General features: G+C 37.5%; 1 protein-coding gene across 1 annotated transcript in view; it reads right to left on the bottom strand.

The window, feature by feature from the left end:
* MAST2 (microtubule associated serine/threonine kinase 2) overlaps positions 1-27,680 on the bottom strand; it is a 195,305-nt gene that overhangs the window by 112,121 nt on the left and 55,504 nt on the right.

The raw sequence follows: 27,680 nt of genomic DNA, 5'->3' as shown, positions 1-27,680 counted from the left end.
GACCACGAGCACGCACAAGGCACAGGCAGCGATGGCAGCACCAATAACCAGCCGGGTTTGGTTCGGTTTATCACGTCCAGCCCAGCACGCCGGTGCTTCCCCCTGCCCGGGGCCGCCGGGCCCTGCGCTGCCGCAGGCCGCCACTAGGTGGGAGCCGCCTCCCGCCCGCCGCTGCCCCCCGCCCCGCCCACCGCCGCCGGGGATGGCGAGCGGGGCCGGCCCCGCGCCCCTCCCTCCGCCCCAGCTTGGCACAAAGGGAACGGGAACCACGTTTCCCCCCCCGCCGGGCCCGGCCAGCGCCGGCCAGGCCCCACACGCCGGGGCGGGACGGGGCAGGCGGACGAGACCCCGGCAAGGTCCCGGTGTGGGCTGCCTCACTTCAGCTTGTCACCGCGACACGGGAAGGGACAACGGAGCCGGTTTCAGCTTCTGACTCCCAGAATACCGATCTACGTGATGTATTTTTTGTCCCCACTGAGGAAAAAAAAAAAAAAAAATCAGTGTCTTCACTGAGTATTGAAAAAAGTCAGTAGAAAAAAAGCAAATCCATAAAATCTGGTAACCTCTCTTCTGCGTTTAGCTACAGTGTGCGTGCTGACTTAGATCATTAACCATCTTATTGACAAACTGTCGGTGACTGATCCGTTAAGTAATACACTGGACATCACTTAGCAAAGTTTTTCGAAGATACAAAAAAGTTACAGCACTAGAACTAAGGAAAAAAAAAAAACACCACACACATTAACTCTTAAACATGCTGTTACTCCTTTCAAGTACAAGTTCTCTGCAATTCGAAATTTCATTACAGTTTAACAGCACTGAGCAAATTTCATCCGTGAATTATCAACAAAGCTGACAGCTTACAGCATCAAGAAATAAATTCCAGTCATCAGACAAACTTGTCAAGATCTAATCAAAACATTTCGAGTATGTAAGATAATAAATCGTGAGCATCTATAACAGGTTGTGTGTTTTATATTCTAAAAAGGTACTTCTTCCACTTTCATTTGTTAGAAAGAATTAAAGTTTCCAACCGTGAAGTCTATGTAGCAATGACAGGTTTTTGTCACTGCAAATTGATAAATAGGTAAGATATAGTTATTATATATTATTGTTTGTATATGTAGTATATTACTTATATATGCATATATATCTCTTACATCATATGAGCAGATGTATTTAATTTATCCGCTTTAAAGAACATTTGATATAACAAAGGTGCTTAGCAGAGGGTAGTTTTCCTGTTCAAGTGGCACATTTCCATTTATTCCAACACAGTCAGCCCCATAAATTTTCAGAATGAATGAACAAAGCTCTGGAAATTCATGGTACTGGCTGAAAAAGGAAAACAGTGACCTTTAAATCTCTTTATCTACCTTCTAATTTCTGAGCTTTTAGGGTTCATATTTACAAGCTTTGCTCTAGCCATTAAGGCTGAAAAGTCACTTAAAGAGAGAACACTTCCTTGCAGCAGCACAGCTCCGGTAATTGTGACTTACAGACACACACCACATGAATCGTGCCCCAGCAATAGGAGTGGACAAAGCGTTCCCTTTCCTCTACTGTACACTTGTGTTACTCACACAATATTACCTTTAATACTTCCTATAACGTAGCTAATTCAAGATTAAATGCATGCAAGGTTAAAAGAAGGACCGACTCGGGCTTTGGTCCTGAAATCATCCTTTGAGATCTGTGATCAACTGAGTTTCCAAATAAGGAAGGAAAAAAGTACCAGCAGATGACATCTCAATGCAACTGAAATATTATTCTATCCATGCAGCAATTGTTTTCATTCTGCACCTCCACCCTGACAACACAGTGCAGCTGTGGAATTGATAGGCGGTACTTCAAATTTAATACCTCTGCGGTCTTGACAACAAAGAGCACAATCAAAGCAATCAATTTTTATACCTGTTGTTCCGCTATGCCTCATTTTGCGTTAGTTTTAAATTCCCCTTCAAAAACCCTACCAGCCGTACACCAAGCCATGCCCCGACTCCCACAGCACTTTTCCTGTCCTCTGGAGAAACGCCAAGCCTGCATCCTCCCAGCTATTCGCCCTTTTCCGCTTCTCCAAAGCAGGGCTGGTAACAGCACTTCTTACAATCCTCCAAACCAGACCGTGAACGGCGGGGCCAAGCCAAGAGCATCAGAGCTGGACGTTACACAACTGCGAGCAGCATAATTATGAGCTTTGCTTTTCCTGAATCACCAGTGAGTTAGTGTCTAAAAAAGTTACATCCCAGGGAAGAAGAAAGAAAGAAAATGCCTGGAGATGGAAGCAAGGACTGAGCAGACTGCAGATGGAGCTGATGACCTATTTCAGGGCACTTCTTTGAGGATGTCCACTGTCAGGAGTACACTGCAGATTTCCAGGGGATAGAAGGGACAATGAAAATGCCTACCAGAGATGGGGATACATCATGAGATGGAGACTCAACTGGGTCTTAAGATGGCTTAACACTTTAACGTGTGCAATGGGACAATCGAGAGTTTACAGCTAAAAATGACAGGGTGGTTTCAAACATATGAAGTAGCACTACAAAAACACTGATTAAATAATTATGCAAAACACAGAAGTCCAATAGCATTTCATAAGTACCCTATAAAGGCGAAACTCTACTCAGAATTGGTCTTATGGCACAGCTTAAACATTTTAGATAGTAAATGATGAGGGAAGTGGTGTGGTTTAACTGGTTTCCACCCACTCCAAAAAGGAGTTTGGCGTTACATGTCCATGTATCTTGAAAAAATAAATCACATTTTAAGAGGCAAGATAACTAATAAAAGAGTGCTGAGCTGTGACTACTTGGTCTGAAACACTATTTACAGGGTGCAGCTGTAATCCTTTAAGTAAATATGCTAGTTTATCCTAAAGGACATTTTCCATTTATGACCACCCTTCTGATGAGAACGACACATGAACATTCAAGATTTCAAACTGCCTCTTCCGACAGCACATCTGCCTCCCTGAGCACTTGTGCTGCCAGTACCTATATATATTACCATTATTACTTCGGCCAGCCTCCATGCCACCTGATCTCTAGGTCAACAATATAACCCTCAAAATAGAGGCTTACATTTATATTTGATTTATATGAAGTCATAAATAGCATAAGAATATTCTAAAAGGTTGTTGCACATTATTCACACAGAGCTTTCAGAACTGGAAACAAATAACTACTTTCACAGATCCTATATCACTAAAAAATAAGTGTATTAAATTTTCAAGTACCCAAATGACAGGAACAGACTGTTCTGAAAGTTAATTTTTTGTATCAGTTCCACATTTCAAGGCATAATTATTAAACACGCAACTTGATCTCTACATGACAAAAGAAGCAGCAGATTTTCAGACAATTAGTCAAAAATTAACCTTGGGAAAGAAATTCAGCCTCATGGAATTTATAAAAAGCTGGTTCAAATATCCTCTTTCAAAAGAGTTCCTTGTATTTGTTTCCTTTTATCTTAAGTTTATCATCTCAGATCATCCAGATATAAAATCCGTTGGACACCATAACGTGCTACAGTTCAGGTTTCACAATAGGACTGGATCCTCACTGGCCCTATCATTTCTGAGGCAGCAAGGAAGGTAAAACAGAAAATACATTGGCCAGTTTAAGCATCACTTTTCTGTTTACATAATATATTGTTTAGTGCATAGATACTGGGCATTTATTCTGTTGTGATCTCACATACAGAAACTGTCTGAAAACAGGAATGGTTCAGGGAGCAGGAGTGCTGGCTTCTTGCATACATATATGCACACAATATGAAATGGAGATAAAGTCTGGAAATCTATTTGTTCATCAACCTACAAGACAACTGATACTTTAAACAGATACTTTACGTTGTAGAAGTGTGAACCAGAGCCCATCACTCAAAATTGTCACTTTCTCTCAGTCTTGTAATTTGTCCTTGAATATGTAGCTGCACATATGGCACAGACCCACAGGCAAAGCTGGATGCTAGAGCCTGCGCTGACGGCAGCTGAAATGTAGTCCTTTCAAATTAAAGTGAGAACCATCGCTACATCCAGGATGTTCCATATTTTTGCCAGAGCAGACAGCATGATTTCTGAGATTGCCTTTGACCTTGGCTTTCTTGCAAGGTAGCTCACTATCATACCAGTTGGGACCATAGACAAATATTTTTACAGCTATAACAGTAAATACATTTCAGTTAATAAGTTACTATTTCACAGATGATGAAATTCCACTGACACTCATTGACCTGGTACGCTGCACTCATGTTTTAATTTTTTTTCCTTTGCTGCCCATGTTTGCTTTAGGGTATACTATCAACCAGCAGGGGATTAATTAAATCTCTTTCTATACATAATCATTTGCATTACAGAAATGATATAATGAGGGTTAGAATCTCCAGTTTTGATGGAAAATACAACCTGGCCATGCAAGGACAAACTGTAATCCATCCATCAGATTAACACGAAGGAATTTTTCATGATGATTAAAAAAACCACCCCACACTAAGCTCCTCTTTCTCCTATCAGAATCTGTCAAGAAAAATAATTTCCTTCTTTTCACCATATCATTGTAAATGGTTATTAAAAACAGTACTTCTCAATTTCTCTCTCTAGAAATGATTACATCTGAACTTTCTTCCCAAACTCATCAGCAAGGAATTTTAAACATCAATGCTAAAACCATCTCTGTACTGAATGTCAGATTAACCTATGGAATATGCTGCAGATATTTTTTTATAATTTACTGACTTTTTAGAAACTAAATTCAGCATCATATTGCTAGCTCATCTGCTTAGCTACAGAGATGCTTAAAATATAGAAAACGACTACCCAGGCTCTTGCCAATATCGTTGAAAATATTGAGAGGACACAGAGTTTAATTCCCAGACCTTTCTCCACACTGTATGGAATTTATGCCTGCAATCACACAAATCCTGAATTGCCACGGATATCTTAGTACCAGCACATCTCCCCATATTTCCAGTACCAGCCAAACTGCCTGGAACCGCCCTTTGCTAAGAAATCTCACCTTCATGGTGACACGGTGCCAGAGCCTTCAGGACAATGTGCATGGCACCAGAATAGCTAACAGCATATTTGTTCACCCAGCGTTATCCAAAACATCCTACAAGTTCAAAGCAAATTAAATGTATTTGGATTAGTTCTCTACCTCAACAGAAGTTACATGTCAGTAAAAATGTCTTTTGCAAAGTACATTAACATATAAAACCAAATGGGGAAAAAAACCTCAGCTGTTTAACTAACAGGCGACCCTATTTCTCTAAATGATCAGTTTATACCAGTCTTCAGACCCACAGGTCACGAATCAGCCAATGATGCATTTAATGTTTTTAGCATCTTCCAGCCTTTCTCTTCTCTTCAGCTTAGAAATCCCTTACTAGTCAGCAAAAAAAAAAAAAAAAAAAAAAAAAAAGCCTTTGGGTTTATTTCAAATTATAGTTACTGAAGAAGAAAATAAAGCTAAAAGCCCTTTAAACTTGAAGCAAAATTCTCAAACACAGCAAATTACTTCCCCCTCCCCCAGCAGCCCTCCTGCCTGGGCAACACAAAGTTCCTCCTTTGTAGGTAAAGCTTAAGATCCAGGTCACATCTGTGCATTAACCCATCAAGAATATATGGCTCCAAAAGTTGCCCCCTAGCCTTTCATATCACTTAACCTCAGGGCTTTCCATAAGATTAAGGGTATTGGTTACTTGACCTAAAAAAAAAAATCCAGAATACATCTCAAAACAGACAAGAATTCCCATTTTTCTCAGAATATTTCCAGTCCCATATATATATATATATTTTTAATAAGCTGAAGTATCTACTCCATATTTTGTACATTACATCATGTTTTCAGGCCCAAAATACAACATTACGCAGTACACCATGGCCAGAGTGAGCCCATTCGTGGTAACAAACACGACTGAACCCACATATCGTGGCTTGGATAGGCAGATGACAAGAAAAACAATGCATGCAAGCCACATTTCCAAGTGGGTGAATGGGGAGTTGCCCAACCCCAAGAATAAACTAGCTGCCGCAGCTGAGCTACAGATGACGCGAAGAGCAGGCATCCGCAGCCAAGGGCAGGGTGGTACTCGCGCATCCCTCGCTAGCCAGAGCAATGAATGACTTGCAATTCTCCGAGTCTCATTTCCTCCGCAGGATTCATTCCTATCTCTGTTACTCGGGACTGAGAGCACAGGGTCACTCTAATTTCATGCTATCAGTCAAGCAGCAGTCTCTTTCTTTTCATAGTAAAGAAAATAGTTTCATATTTGATCCCAAGCTTTTCAGCTGAGGTTAAACAGCGAATGGTTTCTGAAAATTAAAGACAACCTCAGAGAACCCTGGTCACATAAAGAATAGCAGGTACAGTAACTCAGCTGTTCAATCCTCAGATGTCAGCAGACTAATTTACTATCAACTTGATTGTCTTCCTCAAGGCTAAAAAAAACTGTATCAGCAGCCCCCTTCAAATACACTTGCCAAACTTATTTTTAAATGATATGCAGCACATAGAAGATTATGTTTTGAAGATATAATTTCATTTGCAGGAAAAAGTAAATTTAAAGATTACAGCTTGAAGTTTGCAACCCAGAGACCTAGATGTGGCACGGAAGCATACAAAAATCAGCAGAGCAGGAAAAAAAAAAAAGGTGAATTTGCTCTCATAACAAGATAATCCACAAATTGCCACAGCAGTAGTTTCAGAGGACCATTATGACAACTTATTCCCTGAAATAAACAATAAAGATTAAACAATTTTAATCGCCAGCCCAGCTTTAAACCGTGACACACCACCCAAAATGCATGTGTGGATCAACTAAATAAAAAGCAAGAAGCATGATAGTCCTCTGTAAATAAAAGGCAGGTTATACTTTAAAACCTGAGAAATAACACCCTTAATAAATGCTCCAAATCTTCCTTATACATATTATATTTTTGCACAAATTAGCCTAAGGGAGAGGGAATATTGAGAGGAATAAAGCGCACAGCTTAGACAGCTCATTAATCTTTCTCATTACTTAATTCTAGTTTTACAAGACCATGAAGCATATTACTGATCCACTCCATGTGTGAAATAGCCTGCCCAGCACTGAACTGTCATCCAAAATAATGGGAGCAACTGTTCAAAGTTCTCTTTCATTTTGCCAGACTGCACCAGTTTCAGAAGTTTAAGTCAAAAGGTCGTGTTCTACAAAAGTTTGGAAAATGCAGAAGAGAGTGTCATCTCTGAGACATACAGGACTGCAGCTGTAACGCTATTGTTAGAAACTGCTCTTAAAATTACTCTGTCTTGACTTGCACCAAAAATTCCTTCAAGACTGGGCATGCAACGATCACAAGGAAACAGTCACAGCTGCTAAAAATGCCAAGAGCATTACAAATACGCAAATCCAGTTTTATTCTCTCCCTTGTTGGCTCGTACTAATATTAATCTATGATTAAGTCAGTTGTCATTTCTACTATACACACATCTACTCCTTAAAAGGTTGTTTCTAAAAGAATTGACAGCTGACATCAAGGCTACCTGACCACAAATTTCACTTATAAAACTCTTTAAACGTCCTTTATTGAATTTAAAACTGAATAATCAAGCCCAGCATAATTTTGGTGAGTTTAGGGACCCTTCTGGCTTATCCTACATAAAAGTTACATAAAACAATGTGCATTTCATGAAAACTCCTGGACCTGCTCACCAGCTCATATCCATTCAGTGCGCTGTTAATACACACTGTGAACAAAGATCAAAGATCACAAAGAAAATTATATTGAAATACATCAGTTAAGAGACAACCTCCAACGCTGTAGTTGGGCCAAGAAAAGGTACATGGTCAGCTCAGTATTAACATCATCAGCAGGTATCTCGCAACAGTCCTGAGGGTTCTGTTTATTCTGTCAGGTTGGTTTCTCACCGACTCCCCATTTGTAAAGTATTTTGAAGCAGACAGGAAGAAATTAAGTTTTGGTGGTGGTTTTTGAGAGCCACTCTGCATGTCTCCAATTGCTTTGTCGAGGTTAGGCTAAGACTTTTGACACATCAACAGAATTTTATCTTTACAATTGTCTATTTCTCAACTAATCTAGACAAAAAGAAAATCTGTGTCAGACCAGTCTCCCAAGATGGCTGGATGGCTTGGCAACCCCTGAAATAAGACCAAGTTTCCCAATAGTAAAGCTGTAGGAGAAAGTCCTAGGGAAGAGAAACTTTTTACTTCCTCGAAAAGCCTCAACAATGGAGGCGTCTCCCAACCTCCCCTAAAGCTGCAGCAAGCACATTCTGCACAGATCATGTAAAAACACTCTCAGAAATTGAAAGCATAAGCAATCAATTTTAAAGATACTTAGTAATTAGTCCTAAAAGGAATTCCAAGCATATAAAGCTCCCTTGCCTTCATCTAGTTTATGACTGATAGCATCTGTAACCTCACAAGGCATCCATTAAGTTCAGTAGTTAATTACATCTGCTCTGACTGGACATTATTTACGGAACAAGCAGATGTGATTTTTCATTGCTTAGCTAGCCTACATGAGGCACTTCAGCTCACCCCTCTCAAATCACTGCTTCTCAACAGAAGCAGGGAAGGTGGGACAGGCAAAGGGTGCTCCGATCATTTTTTGCAAAGGAATAGTTAAAGGCCATCACCCACTTAATGAAGAAATCCACATGCTGAGCACCATGTGTAAATCTGGAATAAGGAGACGCCAGCCAGTATTTACATCTTTGAAAGCAGCCAACAGCATTTTTACTTCTCTTTTTGTCCTCAAAAGTGAACGGTCTCTGATACTGCTTATGTCTGCTGGGCTCCAAACTGCAGCCAAACTGAAACATAAATCCTTGACAGAAGTGATGAAAGAAAGGGCTCTGTTGCTTCATTCCCAGATAATAAATATTTTTTACAGCAGAAGCCAATAGCCACAGAAGTTTTATGTTTGTATTATGTACAAAGAAAGAGAGTTATCCCCTGGAAATATAAACGTGGTTACACACCTAGTGTGACTCGTTTCAGAGTTATAACACAAAGTACTTCTACAACTGCCTTTTTCTAATGAGTTCTGGAAAACAGTATTTTCAGTCAAAAACAAATAATAAATTGAAACATGTTCTCCTATCATCTCTTTCACACGTACTTTCCAACAGGTATTTTATCTGCTTAGGAATATTTAAATTAATCGTAAAGACAAAAAAAAAGGCAATTAAATGGTCCTCTCAATTTTGATGAGGTAGAACTGTAATAACCACCAACCTTACCCTAATTTTAAAATTATAATCTTGGACTATCTTAATTTCAAGGGAACAACGCTGCCTCTCACATTCACAGGGGACAAGGCTCTGAAGGTGAAATATAAAATGTGAAACTGCAAAGTGGTGCTAGGCCAAACCCAAGATTAATTTACAGTTCAAACTGAGTGTGCTGAAAGGTTTATACTGGTGTATGTGAGACAATCTTCAGGCTTAGAGGAGGTGGAACGTATCTTGGGAAAGCAACATCTATTCCTTTCAAAATGAAAGGCAGCAGAGCTGGGAATCGAAGGCACTGACTGACCTCATCCCTGTGCAAATTTTTAAATAACCACATCCAAGCCTGTCCTTCAGGTATCTCATAAATTGTGCAAATGTCAAGTGAACTGAGGTTTTTGGATCTCTAAGTTTTCTCATATGAAAAAGCATGTGATACATCTAAACATCTTTCACAGATTTATTTCTGAACAACCTTACATTTAATACAGTTGGAAAATTCAGACTTACTTGGTGCCAAGAGATCTGTTTCAGAGTAAACGAAAATTCATCCCCAATTAAAGTACTGGTAAAATACAGGCACTCACTCCCAAAGCACAGATTTGAGAAACTGCAGACTGTGCCTAATGACTTTTAGTTCTGATGGGTGATTAGTGTGCTCTGTAATGGCCTGACAGAAACAGCTGATTTTATTACAAGGACATGTTCTGGCTAGGATTTTCTTTCTGTTGCATTTAAATTATAAATATGAACTCTCTTGAAAATATATGAAGACAAAAGATACTAATCAATCTCTAAAACTTTTGTCTTCTCTCCTTTACCATACTTCAAATTAGACCAAACACTGACTTCATCACCAGGAAAAGCCTCTCAGGTACTCAGGGCTGTCTGTACTGTCATTACTCTTCCATACTATCAAGCACAGAGTTCTCTTCATCCTCTATGCCTTTTGGAGGAAACTGCAAGTTTTCTTCATTCAGGTGTTGGCTCAAAGGCAGATTTTAAGGTATATTCCAGTTTGTACCTATGGGTACAGAAGAAATTTCTGAAGACTTTGCAAGACTTGCAAATTCATCAAAAATTGTCAGTGAACAGTCCTTTTCTCCAAAGGGGATTTGGGACGGGGCTTTTCCTGAACCTGGCAGATCTTACAATAGCTGGTCTAATCAGCATCCTTGTTCAGACCTTCAGGTTCAATTCAATGCACGGTTAAAGCATTCAGCTCACAATAGCTTCTGGATAGTCGAAAAGTCTTTAATACATTGTTTTTAACTCATTGTCTTTATCGTACTGTAGGAGAACTGAAATACCAGAATCTAAGTCCGTGCTTCTCTAATACACTTTTCAGACAACCTACAAAAAGTTACACATACTAGTAAGAAGCAGCAGCATTTAAAGCATAAACCATATTACGGGCAAATTTTTAATACATCAAAAAAAAATGAAGTACAAAAGTGGTGCAAGCACCTAAAAAACAGCTGTATACCTCTGCACAAGCTTTCTCACTGCTGTTTTTCAACAGTTTAGTTGCAATTTTCTTTTGCCTATGCTACTCCACTAACTATCAAGCCCCAATTCTATATCTTTTCTCAGAGCGGAAGTTAAAATTTTGATGTGCTTGCCACATATGTTAGAGGGCGTTTTGTACAAAGAATATTTGTTGTAGATGTTAAAACGCTTAATTTTCATATTTACTAACAAGAAACAAATTCTTATAAGATTTTTCACAGGACCTGTTGCATTTTTGTTTGAGGGATCAAATTACAAAGAAAAAGCTAAAGATAAAAAACTTCGGTGACCACCTTTGAAGAAATAACCTAAATGGCTTGCAAAGAAAAACTCAAGATTTAACTTTCCAATAGCAACCTTCCACCTACATGCTCTTTGGTATGATAAACTGACTTCTCCATGAAGAAAATCCTTAGTTTATTTCCTGTAAATGTTTAACTCATTAACTATATTTAGACATTAATGTTTTCTCTAGGCCAGTGCTGCCACAAGCTGCATGACTCACCAGATTCTCACAACAGAAGTGCAACTTCAGCAGCCAGAACCAAGGATTAATAAAAGAATTAAAGTGATCCTGTAAAATCATTCATTGCATATAAAAAACGAGAATTAAGTTCATTCATTCTCCTCTAAATTTAAATTCTGTGATAACTGATATTTTTCATTTCAATAAAACAGTTTAGAAATTGATAAAATAGTTCCAACACATTCTGACTCTTTTTTTTTTTTTAATATTTTCACTTTTTAATTTCTCACGAATTAAAAGCACAGCAAAAGATGGTGATTCCCATTTAAATCCTATTCTTGGGGCTAAAACGTTACACCAAATTCACTGCAGCATTTTAAGCATTTCAATTTACTTAAGACAAAAGACACACCTTCAGACAGAAACTTTCAGGATCTAAGGGTTTATTTTTAATACAGACTTTGCATTTGTTGAATTCAGAATTTTAACATTGGAAAGCAAAACCACCATCTAGTCCAGAAATTACGGATGACTGGCTATAGCGGGAATTAAGTAACATACATAAACCCAAAGTAATCCCAGTGCAGCTTCTGGGGTTACTGCAGATTTACATATATGCTAAGTGACATTTTAGACAACATCTTAAATGGTCTTTTCTCACTTACATGATTAAAAAAAAGCAAGTCACAGGTAACACTCTTGTTTTTTTTCCACTGTTGTTAATTCCCCACTGTCTTCTTAAATAATGAATTAGACTATGACTTTTTTCTGCCCATCATTTATTTTTATAGAAGTATTTATCTTTGAAACAAATTAAAACATCAGCTTGACATTTATCTACGAAAAATACTGAGATGGGCTCACACAGAGACAAGTACTATCAGAGGTTTGGCAAAAAAAAATACGTATCTTCAGGAAAGAAAAGCAGGTTTTCAGATGTAGAAAGTCCGCTTTCTTACTAGGAGATGAGCCCCTGGGAAAGTGCATTGCTCTGTTAACATGATGTTGGAATATATTTTAGCTGGAGGTAAAGCCACTCAAATCATACTCCCTCCCTCGCCTGAAGCTGTAAGAAGCTAGCCAGCATTTATGCCTAGTCTGCTTAAATTGCAATGTTCAGCTTGCTTAAAAAAAAATAAAATCAATAGACATTATGCCTACTTATTTAAAAATCAATAGACATTATAGATTAATAAAATATTCTTTTAATTTTCCCAGTAATTACAATTCAATATTTATAAGCCTCTCTACCCAAGTTTAACATTAAATGCGGATGTACACAGAGCATTTGAATGCCTACTGGTTCTAGGAAGCAGAATCTGTACTGTAAAACAAACTATAAATAATTATTTTTAAAATAACTACTGAAGAGTACTAAACCTTATTTTCAGTCTTAACACTTCAAGTTTTCCTAATTTCAGTATACTTAAATAGTATGCCACTGCCTGTTCAGTCCTAGAGAGATAATGAACAGGATATAAAAGCGATAAAGCAAATGACTGACAAAAAAATAGTATTTTCAAAACAAAAGAGGGACCTTAATGCACAACTTTCCATTAATTTCAATGGAAAAAGTGGGAAATTAAGTTCATTGTTCTGTCTGAAAATGTCCATCTGTGCTTTTCTTCATATCTAACAGGCTTTTGCCTTCATAAATTCAGGTATTCCTACTAAGGTAAATAAGTCTCTGGAGCCTGAGAAATGCAGGGAGCAAAAAAGGACTGAAAAAAAACAACAGGCAAATAAACAATGTAACAGCAAGATACAAGAAAGGGAAACTAATCTGCCTACAATGCCAGTTAGCTGCCATGTGCAATACTGAGCAATGGAGCAAAGCAGAACTTACAAGTGCTTCCACGTTAATTCCAGAAGCCTGAAAAATAAAACAAAAGTATATTTGGCATCAAACAACCACCCTCTGTAACAGGCATCCCACACACCTACCCACAGGAGGATAACCCATGGGACAGTGTGGTCAGTATCTACTTTTCAGGAATGATGGATTAAGATGTATGGGCAGGGAAGCGGCCCTGTACATGAAGTTTACAGAGATAAAAATATTACAGAAGAAAAACATCACGGAATCTCTGTGGGCAGGAATCCCTGACTGCAATAGTAAAAAATGCAGTTCCAGGTCTGTGCTACCAACTCTCAGATCAGGACAGTGATAACAATCAGGGCACGTTAAATAAGGTTAGGGAAGCTGCAAAGCTGGGACAAGTCATTAGAATGGAAGATTTCAGTTGCCCACACAGGCTGGGCCAGTGCCTCATTAGGACAGGCAACAGAGAGAATATTTTGGACACAATAAAATAATTGCTTCCTGGAAGACCAGTCTGAACTACAATAAGAGATGCTATTTTGGATTTGTCTCCAGTTTTCTACATTCTTTTTAATTTTTCGTGCCCATAGCATGATTCTGTCTTGACTGAGGTGAGCATCAGATGCCTTCAGTCCCAAAAGGTTGATCCCATCACACCTAATCCCTTCTTTTACACTATTATGTCATCCACACACGAGGGCTGCTAATCTCTTGTCTACCCACATGGAGCCATTCCCACACACGGAGCTGGCAGGTATTACAGAGAATGTTATCACAGAAATCTTGTATTTCAGTGTCCCACTTGGCAACCTGAATTTAACCTCAAGAGTATCCCTCCTCAAACATCCTACATCAGAAATCCATTTAACTGCAGTTACTAACAGAATTGCCCAGTATCACAATCAGCTTTCCCTTATCCTTAGGATCACCTCTGCTGCAGGAGCCTCCTCAGTACAGAAGTATAAAGTGACATCACCTGAAAGGTGGGTCTTGTCTAAAAGACTGGGTCCATGCTTCCCAGCAGGCTGCCCTATTTTCCAAAATGCACATCCTCAGCAGCAGCACAGAGGCTGCCACAGCTCAGATGGGAGTACCCTAGCATGTCTCTGTAGGTCTCATCTATGAACCTCTCTACTAAGTTGGTCCAGTTCAGCTACTTTCAGCTTAAAAGAGCAAACCTATTCTCTTAGTGCTAGGAGCTCCTCGAACCGCTCCCGAATATTAAAGGCCTGCTTGCTGACTACATGATCATATGTTTTTCATTCTCTGCAGTAATTGGAGAACCTTTCATTTAGACACTAGATTTTTACTTGTATCTTGTGTTTAAAATGTGTTAGGTACTGGAAGCTAGTATTAGGTGAGCTTCTCCTTTAAGTAAGTGATTAAGATTACTCTCTTCCCACCCTATTCTACTTTTATTAAACAAATTAAAAATAGGTGAGATATCCAAAAGCATGTTTCATTTGTTGTTTTGTTGAGTTTTTTGGGGCTGTCTTTTTTTAAAATGCTGACTTGAAGCATTCTCTCTCCACCGATAACAGCCAAACTTTTTGCTGTCCACTGTTCACTGTACAAATTAGAAAATTCTGTTACTTGCACTCCCGCATCTCTGAATAGGCTACGCATTCTCAGTATCCCATCTGCTTGAACGGAAAGCTGGGTAATGTTTTAAGCATGTGAAACATCTTGCATACAGAAGTAAAAAAACAAGTGCAGAAGATCAGAAGTAAATTATTTTATTACAGCAAAATGTTACATAGGAGACCTCAAGGTTTTCCATTAATTCCAGCATACAGTACATTAGTACACACTGCACAAGACCAAATGTGCAGAATTTCTATAAATCCCTAGCAGTGTGAGGAATTTATTAGGTACGAGGTCAACACAATGCCAGAATCGATATATACACAACTAATTACTCATACACCCACGTAAGGCCAAACTAGCACTAATTTCAAAAAGGATAGGGGGAGAAACTGAACAGTTCACTGAAGACAATGTACAGCTGGAGTTTGGAAAAAAAGCAAACAAGCTGTTAGGCAGCGTCAAGAACAGGATGGAACATAATATGGAAATTATTATAATTCCATTAGCTCAATCAGAAACACATCAGCAGCTATGATGCCATGTCTGGTTCTGGTCATGTCATTCACAAAGACAAATCCCAGGCTCCTAGCAGAGACAGCTAGCTACTATTCTTAAAATTCACTTTCCTATGTAACATACCCTTGAGCCTGAAACTCAAAAAAACCTCCAAGCACCAACTTAAAGGAACAAGTTTTCAGAAGACAGGAAATAACTTAAGCCAAAAGAAGAGAGATAGCTTCAAAGGTCTGCAGTGCGACAGCACAGGCATTGAGCAGTGCCTTCCACAGTTCAGCACAGGAGTGTCTCCAGTTCATCTAAAAGAAATGAACATTCAAACGCTGGCAGCCATCATTCCAGCAACAGTAGTCTTTGGCTGCAGTGAGGACAGTCTCTTGGATTCATTGAGTAAAATCAAGTGAGAATTCCCATGGAAGGAAAGCTGCTCAGAACAAAGAACAGTGCTGGCACAAGAAACGATGCACACAAATGGGTGCACGTAAGCGTGCTGGAAATTGAAATTGAAAGTTTCTAATTTTTAGAAGACCATGCTTCTGAAACAGTAGCAATACAGATTATGAAGTACCTATATTCTCTGTAGTGCTAAAGAGCTACAATTGGACAATGTATAGACATTATTCCAGACATATGTATATATATGTACTCAATTTCTATGAATACCCACACATACAAAGAAATTCTGTTTTCTTGGGAAAATGGAAAGCTCACACATTTTCATTTGTACATTTGCAAGCTTCTAAGAAACCAGAAGAGCAAATTTTGTTCCAATGCACTGATGCAGCACAACTTGCAGTATTATTTACAACACACCTTTTACAACTGACTTCTTTCTTTGGAAAACAAAAGGCTTAAAAGCCACAGGTTTCTGGAATGCATTTTCTAGACATGCAATTTATGGAGGCATTCAAAAACAGCCTACAATATATATAGCAGGCAAACTGTGAAAGCTTAGCACAAAAGGAATTTTCCTAATCTGCTTAAGGATGGGATTTTTTTAGTGGCAACATGGCCGCTGCTATATGCCTGTGTTTCTCTGAATTAAGCCTGTTTGCTTTTTGTTTTCTGTTTAGTTTGATTCTCTGGGGGGGGATTAATCATTTTTTGCTTTTTTGCCTTCATGGTAGGATCGCTTTATTATCTGATTTTACGGCTGCCATTGCCATTTTCTGTGGGAGCACTTTCTTGTTTCTTTTGTGGTTCATCTTCAGTGAATCCTCTCTAGTTACAGACAACCTTTTTGGCTTTTTCCTCCACTCTGTTAATACACTGGTGCTGCAAGTTACCTTATGAGAGATTAGCTGCAAGACTATCAGCCCCAATTTCAGCAAGCAAAGACCACAGAAGGATCTGTCTGCTGCTGATACACTGAGGTCCCAGCAGAAATACTTCTTAAGCCACAAATGTGTCATTTCGGATGGATGGAGCTAAATTGCCACGTCTTTTCACAGGAGGATGCACTTCAGGAATAGGAATCAAGCTGCTGAAGACGACACTGTGGATCAGGATTTTTTTCAGAAGAAGAGCGAGCTACCAAGAACCCAAAGGTTTTCTCATTTGACTCCCATTCCACCGGCAACTATCATGAGCTGTTATTTCAGGGTTTTGCATCTCTAAACAATAAGGCTTTCACCATTGAAAAAAGAATTAGCACCTTTATGTTAATCAATGAAAATATTTAATTTAATTTTTACTTGATTATTAAATTTCATATTACACATACTTACGATACAGACTTTGGAAATAACACTGGCTGATTAATCTCCACCATTAATGCTGCAATAAAGGGAGATTGATAGGTCTGTCCTGATCAGCTTGTGGAAATGAAGATGCAAGCTTTATAAACTGAGAAAGGATTATTTCAGATCTTCTAACACTGATTGCTGGCAGTATTGTTAATGCATCAGCATCTTGTATTACCTGTAAAAATTAAAATCCTATGTACTAAGGAAAAAGTTCTACTTTGTCCACCACCAGGGTACAAAGGGAGTCTATACAATATCTGGCTACTGTTTTAGTATTAGCTTGTTATTATGTCTTGTGCATCCGAAAGTAACCTCCCATGTCCAAAAAAATCAATTTCTTGTAAAATTATGTCACTGGTCGGGAGTTTTTCCCACTTTTGTCCTCTGCAATGTTTTTCTCCGTTGAAAGTTTAAATTGTGTTTAGCAAGTGTTCTTATTCAATATTTTGCTGTCAGTGGAGTTCTAATCCCTTTCCTGCAACAAGGAGTTACCATCATAAACCCAGTAGCATATTGGCTGCCCTTACATATTGCAATGAAGTTTTTCCCATTGTTTTGAGATTGTCCTTGAGGACATAGCATAAATGGCCTTATTTCTCAGTTAATTCTCAAACTGCCTGCAAACCAGGCCGTGGTCAAACTATTGCGAGTGATCAGGTAAGGACAGGACACAAAGCTGCCACATATCCATTCAGATGCAGTAGCTAGCCACGTGCACGGCTACAAGTCCATTACAAGCCTTACTTACATTACCTTCATTAACTTTCTTAACACTCGCCTGCTCTGGTGAATTCATCTGATGTTGAAAGCTGACTTCTGTTTCTATTTGTTCTGAGGTTGGAATTCCATCAAATTTGCAGCTATGTCTTTAATCTTCCAGACCAAAATAGTATAGATGAATTTTTACCTGGATCAAAAATAGGAGACCTTATTCACATTAGTAATGTTAACAATTTTCTTCTAATGTTAGTACTACTGTTTGTATTTTTCTTGTTGAGCTAATACTGTATATCGTCCCTTATGATAGCTCTACTTTGTATTAGTCAGTCCTGTGGCATTAGGTGTATTTATGATAAATGTTCTATTTCTTACTTGATACTCATATTTTTAGTTTAAAATTGTCATGAGCTGATCTCCACGTTATGATTTTATATTTCCACAAGACCATTCCTATAGCTATTACATGAGTTCTTTAAGGAATTATGATTCACATTCTAGTATCTCTTACACTATTTAACAAGTGTCAAAATAAATAGTAGAAAAATCCTTTTTAATGCAAAAGAGTATCTGCATGGATACTGCACAAATCTTTATCAACTGAAATACTATTTGAAGATTTCCATTCCAAAGCAATTACCACTCCTGAAGAAGAAAGCAGCTGATGAAACAGAGAGCAAAAAAGATCAGTACTTAATCCATTATCACATCCCAGTAATGCTAAACTAGGTGTAAGATTAATTTGGACTTCAAACATATTAAAGCATCAAAACAAGATTTGCTTCCCAAAATGTTCAAAAGACAGTATATCCATATGATCAGATTCAACATTTACTGCAGCCTTTCATCCATAATATGCGTTTGAAACCAACTCTTCTCAGTTTATAATTTATCTCGGACAATACAAATAGATGGTGTATGGAAGCATTTACAAGTCCCAAACATGGATTTTAATATGGGAAACAAAACTTAACCCTGAACTAGCTCATCTTCTCTGACGGGGCAATTAAAAGACAAGGAACATATTTCCAAAGCAATCCCCTTCAGTGTTTCTCTCATATAAACTTACAAAATTATTTGGAAGTAGCGTTTTGTTTGTTTCCATCTGTGATTTTTCTATTCTTTTAATTCTACGCTTTTCCCTAAGCACTTGACAGCTACTTGATAATTTAATTCTAAAAACATTTGGTTTAGGCTGCCTCATTTTAGCAGCTGAGTGTATTATTTGTAAAGTCATTTTTTTCCAAACACAACAATTCAATAACCTATCAGCTTATTTCACACTGGTAATGCTGAATAACCTCTAATTATCTTACTACTGTTAAATCTAAAGTTAACTGGTTTCAAATTTGCTAGTTTTTCATTTTGGTTTCACTGGCTTTGATTTCTGCTCAGTTTATAAAGACAAACAGTGCTTTGCAGATTCTGACAGATATCTTTTTTATTTGGGATTTCAAACCGCTCAGTTTACCTACCATTGAACTAAGAACTCATTTCAGTGTAAGAAGGATTAACACTGTGTAAAAAGATTCAGATGTGAAGGCACTGCAAGACTCTGGTCTTCAATGTCCTTTTGAGTTCTTACAGTTTCTATAGTCTGCCCTCATGGCTTTTGGCATTCATCTTCCTGCCTCCTTAATTTTCTGTCACTTAACAGAGCTCTCATACCTCCTGGCCAGTACTGAAACATGAGTTCAAACGTATACCTTTTTTTTTAGTGCTACATACATTAGAAGACCAAAGTCTTGTTCGCTATACTGTGTTTTCGAGACATATATGCCAAAATCTAGGTCAAAATCTTTTGCTAATGTTTTGCTTGAGTTTGGTTTACCTTCTGCTGGAAAAAACAGAAAACAATTTTCAAACTTCCAGCATAAAGTAAGGTAATGATGTTGTCAGGGGGGCATATCTTTTTGTTCCTAGTTGTCCTTGTTTAACATTTGAACATTCATTATTCTCATATTATCTCATTTTAAATTAAAACAGATCCTCTGAATTTGAGTTAAAATTTTAAATTTTAAAAACTAATATAATGTTCAAACGCTATGAATGTTTATCATTACCTTATTGCTCTCTCAGCTGTATTTTATGATCCTTAAATTCCTTTGACTCCCTTGTCTACATTTTCCAAGTACAAGTCTTTAAGATGCCCTCCGTTTGGAAAAATCTTTAACTTCATTCAAGGAATTAAGCACAGTCTTTTGCTACAACATAAAGTAAATTTACAGATATTTTTATACTTTGTCTGCATCATTTTTCATTTTGTTTCAATGTGGTTTTCCAGCTGCTATGAAGCATTTTAGGACTATGCAAATTAGCAACACCACAAATACCAAAGGGAAGATTCAGAGGGGAAAAGAAGAGGAATAATTACTTAACAGTAAAGTTAATGTTATTTCAAACAGATCAAAAAAAAGGTATCTTGTCCAAATATATCTGTTGCATGGTTGAAAGACAGAGACAGCAGGAACACGAAGATTTTGAGAGGCACATTAAGTAAAAGCCTATAGTATTGCTCAAACTGTTCCAAAATATTGTGCTTAAAAGAAATTTCTAGCCATAACACCAACTATCAATCACTATCTGTTACACTAATAAAAGGATTTTATTCTATTTTTGCCTTTTTAAAATTGACACACATCCAAGACTAAAAGTGGCAGAGAATGTGGGACATGGCTGACATTTAGGAAAGAATCCCCGTTCATTTCAAGAGATATAGAAGGTTTTTTCCCCTATATTTGTGTAGCATAATACAGTCCCTAAACCTGCTTGTTACGCAAATATTAACTAGGAATTTCATTTTTTTTGAGAGAGAGTTCTAGTAGAACTGACTCGGCATCTCCAACTGTTTGAGCGCTCGCAGCTTTCACATACAATTTGGGTCACCCATCCTTCTCCATCCTAACAACAGCTTGTTCCACACAAGAAGACTGTAAATTTATGCCAGTCTTTGGTTCACGAAAACAAACAGTGTTCATTTCTTTCTTTTTATAAAATAAACAAAAGCCAAATCAATCAATTCCATAAAAACACTCAGCAAAGACCCAAAAGGCCAGCCCACGTACAAAGGTAGCCTATTTTTATTTTTACAGCTAAATATCTTAGTGTATTTTTTTTCTTCAGGAGAGCAGGGGGGCTCCTGAAATACTAAAAGGAATTATTTTAATGCTTTCTCAAATCTGCCTCCTAGGAGTTTAGAAGCACTAATTCTTCACCAAGAATACTTGGGGAGAAACTGAGCTAGCTGGGGAAAAAATGTAACCATTCCATTTAAAACATCACTTCTCTCAAGTGGTCAGGTTTCATTTGCACAATGCACCCTGCTGCCATTAATTTAGCAGCCCTCTAATCAAGCTCACTTCCTGAAAGAAAAGTAGAGAATATTGAAATGATTGTTGTTAAACTCCAAAGTTTTCTGAAAACAGAAGAATTTAAGTATGAGGCCTCCTTTCGAGTCCCATTATACAACATGCACAGTTCTGCGATGCTGTTTTGACTTCACCTGCAGAACAAGGGTCTGCACGCTGTGGCTTAAGGATAAATGAGGAATAACGAAGGGAGGCGAAGCCCTCTTGTGAGAAGGCTTTAATTTGCCTACAACGGGGAATGTTTGGAAGTTCAAAAATAAAATAAAAATAAGTAGTCGTTTCTTGAAATACTCATTTTCACCTGATGCTAGTGACTAGCGCGTGAAGAAATGCGAGAAATCAGAGTTTTCAAGAACCCAAGACACCAATACTAGACTGCTTTGTTTAAAATATCCGTGTCTATATTGAGGGTATTTAAATTCACTTTACTTCAGGAAGAAACTAGGTCACCTGAGGATTAAAGAACAAATGAATGAAAGAGATACATCACCCTTTTAAACAATAAGAAAACACAGTTGTTTCTGGTTGAAAGGTGAAGTTAGTAAAACTGTCTATTAGCATTATATTGTCTGCCAAAAAACACAAGCAAGGAATGGAAATCACTTCATCCATCACTTCATTCACTTAGTAAAGACCAAGAGAACTATTGCTTGCCAGAAAAAAGTCAAAAATAGAAAGTTACATGCCACACAGTAACCGGACTAACCTTCTCTGAAGTCATTGCAACTTTACCTCAAATGCTATTTTGTTTTATTTTTTTAAACAGAAAAAAATATTGTTATCTTGTGGTATACAAACATTACACAAAACGATGAAGTTATTTGTGCAAGTAATGCAAGGCAAGTTCTACCCCAAACCCCTCTCATTCCACCGCCTTCAATTTTATGCAAGTTCTGTGAGGGCTTGCTTTCAAGAAATTGTTCTTTTTAAAAAGTATGAGTTAAGTATATGGAAAATGGGCAGTTCCCAGCAACAGCACATGAAGTACCTCTCAGCTCCCCATTTAGACATGTAACTGGACGTTTTTACCTGGCTACAACTGCCTCCCCATCACTATCAAAGAGAAGGAATTATCTTACAGTACCATTTTTAGGTAACGCGTTTCACCAAGATTGCTGCAATCCACACAACCAGGCAAGGTACAAGCTATTTCTCTTGATTCATGGTAAATCAATATTACGTTTCCAGCACCACACAACTAAATTACATCTATTGCGTCTGCTGCTGAAAGCTATATGTAAGGGCATGGTTTTTCTTTAGTATTTCATTTTTATCAGTCCCAATGGTACTACATTGCATTCTATGTTATATTATGCCTTAACAAAAATGATTTTACTACATCACTCCATCATCTGTCTAAACTTAATCAAGCACAACATTGCTTTCTGAAAGTCTACAGTAGTCTCATGTCCCTGAGGGGCTTTCTTCATGGTAGCCTCTTTGGAAGAAAAGTATCAGCTCAGCACTGTCAAGCTATCAAAATTTACAAGCAGGCAGTCACCAGCACACAGCAAAACTGTCCCCGATCATACAGTTGTTAAAAAAATCTTTAATATTTGCCCATTTCAATACAACAAGTTTTGGTTGCTATTTCATAACTAAATGTTTTGAGACACAAAGTGCAACAGAACTGCCAGGTTTAAATTTGGCCCACAGAGTTTTAAGAGGGCCTGCCAAAACAGTCAACAAGCTAAGAGTAAGAAGCTGCATGACATTCACATTTAAGAAAGGAAGAGAAGATAAAAGCTAGAAAAACAAATACTAAATGACTGGAGACCATTAGAGAGAATAAACTGTCAGCCCGCAGCCTTTGTAATCATCACATCAATCTGAAATGTAAAATCACTCATGTCCATGTTTAAGTCACCTCCAATCTTTTTCTTGCCCTTACCTCACCACAATCCATTCCTCTGGCCTTTAAATTTATCCTCATTGTTTAAGTTTTTTAAGATTCTAATCCCCTCCCAACAGGCACCCAACGATTAGCCCCCACAGGGGGATCTCTTTTCTAGTCAGTACACGTTCTTCCATCTCGACCAAATTGTTCACTACAATTACGAAAAATAAAGCTAAACTACACACATTTTTAAAGAGAAGGAGATCGCTACTGATGCCTAAAGACAAAAAGCAGCATAATATTGGAAACACTTTACCACAGTCTGAGGGCCACACATTTGCTGGGAAGGAGAGGACCGTGGGTTTGGCTTATTCTATTTCAAACCAATATAGCCTCAAGTGATTACCAGCAGCATGTCCAGGCCACAGCTCACTGAACAAATGGAGCAGAAAGGACCTTATTCACAGGCTACACTAACCTACCCCAATGACATTTGATACAATTTCATTTTTTTGGCTGCCAATACAAGTGACATTTATTAGCCTATGCTGATAGAAAACAAGTGATAAATGTCGAAGTCAATTAATATTTTCATATTTTGATGAAAGTCATTTAAAAGTAATTATATCAGGTTACGGTTGTTTAAGCTATGCCATACAATAGGCAGTAATGATATTAATCCTCATTCCAAACATGATTTTATCAAACTAATATCCAAGAGCATTTTGGAAAGAGAAACCTTCAGCTACAAAAGCATCTATTGTGCTAAAACAATTTGATTTAAAAGGAGCATTGCTATAAGCAGAATGAGTCATTTACAGATTTGACCAAAGACAGGTAAAACCAAAGTTGAACCACTCTCCATCCAGAGAATTACTTGTTTGTATTCATAAAGTGCTGCTAACTTCAAAGCCCTGATTTTAATGATATATATCTCATCTCCAAAGAGAAACAATAAAAAAACATAAATGCAATTATTTATTTAAGAAAGAAGAAATTCATTAAAAGGACAGCAATGACTATGTCAGGATATCTTCTGCATAGAAAGTGGAAGAATTAAACTCTTTATTCACTATATTATGAAAAGCCTGCAGTAGAACACTTAACCCAAATGCCCACAGCAGACAACAACATGTTGCTGGAAAAACAGATGCATGGAAAAATGGACTTCATTACCTTCAGACATATCAATAAAATTGATATGGAAGAATAGTTCAGGACAGTGAGGCTGAATGTTAGAATAAAGACCATCAAAATCTGAAACAACTTAATATTTGTTACTGGGTATCATTCTTGATCCTTAAAGCAAAAAGAGAAACTTTAAAGTTTAGTCATATAGAAGCATTTATATAAAAAAACATGTATTATGTATTTATGCTACAGTATACAATAGTTGAATTCAAATTGAAATTAGCTTTCTAATATGGAATAAATAAGACTAGCAAATTCAAATGAATAGATGCATAACCTACCAGTCTTTCTTTTAGGCTCTGAATCACAAAACTACAAAATGTGATTTGTAATAATTTTTCCAAATAGAATGATTTCAAAGCTCATAAGCCAAGTTTATGGGACTCTGCGCTGCATTGTTTACAGTATAAATACAATGTTTTCACAAGATATAAGTGAAAATCTGTATTTCTAAAGCATACCTGGCTACACTAAACCTAGTCTAAGAAATCATTTCCATACCCCTTGAGTTTCCTGTATTTTTAGGTGGCTTTTATTTTGTTTAGCCATTTCTTTCAAATGTGCCACTGATAGCCAGGCCAGAAGTTACACTACTTAACGTGCATGATAATTAAGAAAAACATTTAACAAGTAGAAACATGAACATTCGGATAGCAAAATTTTAGTTAAGTCCACCAAAGCCAACCCCATTTCTTCAATTCCTGAAAGAGTAAACTTTGAACAGTTTATTCCTGTAAGAAAAAAGCCTGCTAAAGTGTATTCAGAGATTGGAAAATTCAGAGTATATCCACACAGTTGAATACAAAGTACAGGAAATACCTGAACTGTCTTGGATGGTAAGAAAAAATAGTTATATTTGCACACTGCTCTGGTGGGCAAAAAGACTCACATTGCTGCTGAATAAAGTAATCCAGATACCAGCATCTCACTGTTGTGCTAAGTACACGTATCAAAAAAGTCTAGGGTATGTAACTCTTAAAATAAACCCCATTTGAAGATTTAATACCATATACTTCAGAGAGTACCACAAAAACACCACAGACATTTTGCACAGACACACTTTGGTGTCTACAAATTACTCCATATTTTTTAATAGTAGCTTCTAGAAATTCAAGAACAACCAACCTTGAAAAGCCTACTCTGTCTTAATCCCAGAAATGGTAAAATCCCGTACCTTCTAGAAGTCCCAGAAATACTAATGGCTTGGGTAAAGCAATTTAATACAAAGTAAAAGAGAAACAAGTGCTAAATCATATGGGAAACACTGCTACATATTTACAACTGACTTTAAATATCTCTTGACGTTTTAGAGAGCCTTTTCTAGGTGTTATTAAAATACTGCAACTCATAATATACTTTTGTCATTTATTTAACTAGTAGCCAGAATTTACAAATACCCAGAATGCAAAGATACTTCATATTTATCCCTTGAAAATATGAGAGGACTACCTGCCCCCAATCAGTACTGAGAGCTTTTCAAAATTATATTTTCACTTGGCATGTTTTAATTAGGCTTCCTTGTACAAAAACCACTATCTTTCAATGTATTAGAGAAACTGAAGAGGCAACCATAATCAGCAGAACTGATGGGAAAATAAAAAAAGTGCTCTAACCAATTTCAACTTCCAAGCTGATGACATAAGCCTAGAAGCAAAATACATGCTGCCTCACTGCAGGACATTTCTTCTCATTAAAGAGGTAAGTGGGTCTGTGCAAGCAGTGAAGACTATTACAGATAAGCAGATTAAACACTAGGCTTGCAGCACAGTAGCAACATGTTATGTTGCTAGGTTGGAGAACTGGGTTTTCTGTTAAGATTTGGGATTTCCAGCATTAAGCAAGTACAAAATGAAGTGACATTAACACAAGTGAAGCACCCCAAGTAGCTAATGGTGAGGAAAAGAAACAAAAGCCACCCTCTACACAGCAACCCCTGCAACTACCATCAGTGGCAAAAACTGTTCATTGTGCCCTCCTGGCAACTAGCAGATCTATCAAGCAGGCACTTTCAAGTCAATGAAATGTAAGAAAAGGATATTATTGTTTATCTTTGGGAAGAACTCCTTTGTCCAAGATCTACTTAGACTCAGACGCACACACATACAACCATTCTTTCACGCAGTCATCTGCTAACAAAACCTTTTTTCCTGAAGTAGTAGAATTAATTACTGGCATTTTTATCTTTTCTCCCAGGCTGAAAATAAAAAGTTTAGTCCAGCTACACAAGCATTCACAAAGTCCTTACTGACAAACTGAAAGCACTTATTTAAGCATAACTATAGCAAATTATCAGACCAATTTAACAATACCCTGAAGACAGCAGCTAAATGCTATCTTTTCTGCTTGAGCAAACCATTTAACCTTTTATCCTTGTCCGTATTTCAAGGACTTTTTATTCTGATAAAGTTTCACATTTTTCCCTTGGTATATTTTCTAATGTCTTCAAAGTGAATGCCAGGAGCATATGCTCCCCAAACTCAGTTCCATTTCCTACTCCATGGCAAAGTGGACCACAAGCACCGATCCTGACAAATCAAACCAGGGTGAAAGCTCACCTGCCAGACAGATATCCACCAAAATCAACGATGCTCCATACCTCTCTGAGCATGAATCCTCAGTCCTACAATGAGATGTACTATACTCATACACGTCATAACAATCCATTTGTCTGTGTTATAACATATGGCATCCAAGCACAACATTATAATGGACTCGCATAATAAAACTTCAATTTGTTTCCACAGAGTGAGTTTAGTGAAAACAAGTTCTGTATGACTGATCTAGTTAATGAATTCTAGCAACCGTTCATCTGTAGTCAGTGTTCCCCAACTCTTCTTCTCCTCACTCAAGTCCCTTCAGACACTCCACCTGAGCAAAAGACAGTGCACACTGTCCAGCTTGTCTGCACACCCACAGCTATTGACCAGCCAACCTATGTATAACAGCAAGTTCATCTGGCCTTCATCACTGTGCTAACACTGATGTGGATCTCTCTGCTACTGTCAGATGCTAATTTTCACAGAAGTTGAAGAACTTAGACTATCTTTTGGACATCTTCTTCAGTCCAAATTTTAATTATTTTGGGGTGTTGAAAATTTACTGGGAGAATAGGAAAAACAAGCCTGAGCATAAAACCTTGTTTGTTTTGGAAGTTACCCTGACAATATGACTTTTTTTAAACTAATATTTTAAAAAGAAAAACAGTATGCAATTTCTTGTATCCTAAGATAAGTCTACAATTTCAGTATTGGCATAAATCATTTTTATCTTCTCATATAACCTCTTCTTCAGATGTCAATATAACTGGTGACTGCCTACATCATCACTGTTGGAAGCCCTTCAGCAGACATCTGATCTGTGGATTCAGTTATGTTCCTGGTAAATCTGTAAGCAGTATAAAATAAGTCTTGTTAATGCAAAGAATCTAAATTAGAAAGAAAATGTGATTATGTTCCATGGGAAACTTGATTTTTATTTCGGAGTTTTGAATTCTTCAAGTAAGTATAATGACAAGTAACTACAGAAAACCATCCTAAATTATTCCAGACTTCAAATGTGAAACTTTACACTCAAGTTTCTAATGCTATCTTCCAGAGATAACTTTCATAACTCAACAAAATAGCCACGTTTTCTAAACATAATTTAAATAAAATTGCCTTTTTTTCTTTCTAAAGAACACTTAA

The sequence above is a fragment of the Nyctibius grandis genome, chromosome 8, assembly GCF_013368605.1.
Source record: "Nyctibius grandis isolate bNycGra1 chromosome 8, bNycGra1.pri, whole genome shotgun sequence".
In the NCBI taxonomy this organism is placed as follows: domain Eukaryota; kingdom Metazoa; phylum Chordata; class Aves; order Nyctibiiformes; family Nyctibiidae; genus Nyctibius; species Nyctibius grandis.
The sequence above is the reverse complement of the archived record's forward strand: the minus strand, read 5'-3'. Positions and strand labels throughout refer to the sequence as shown.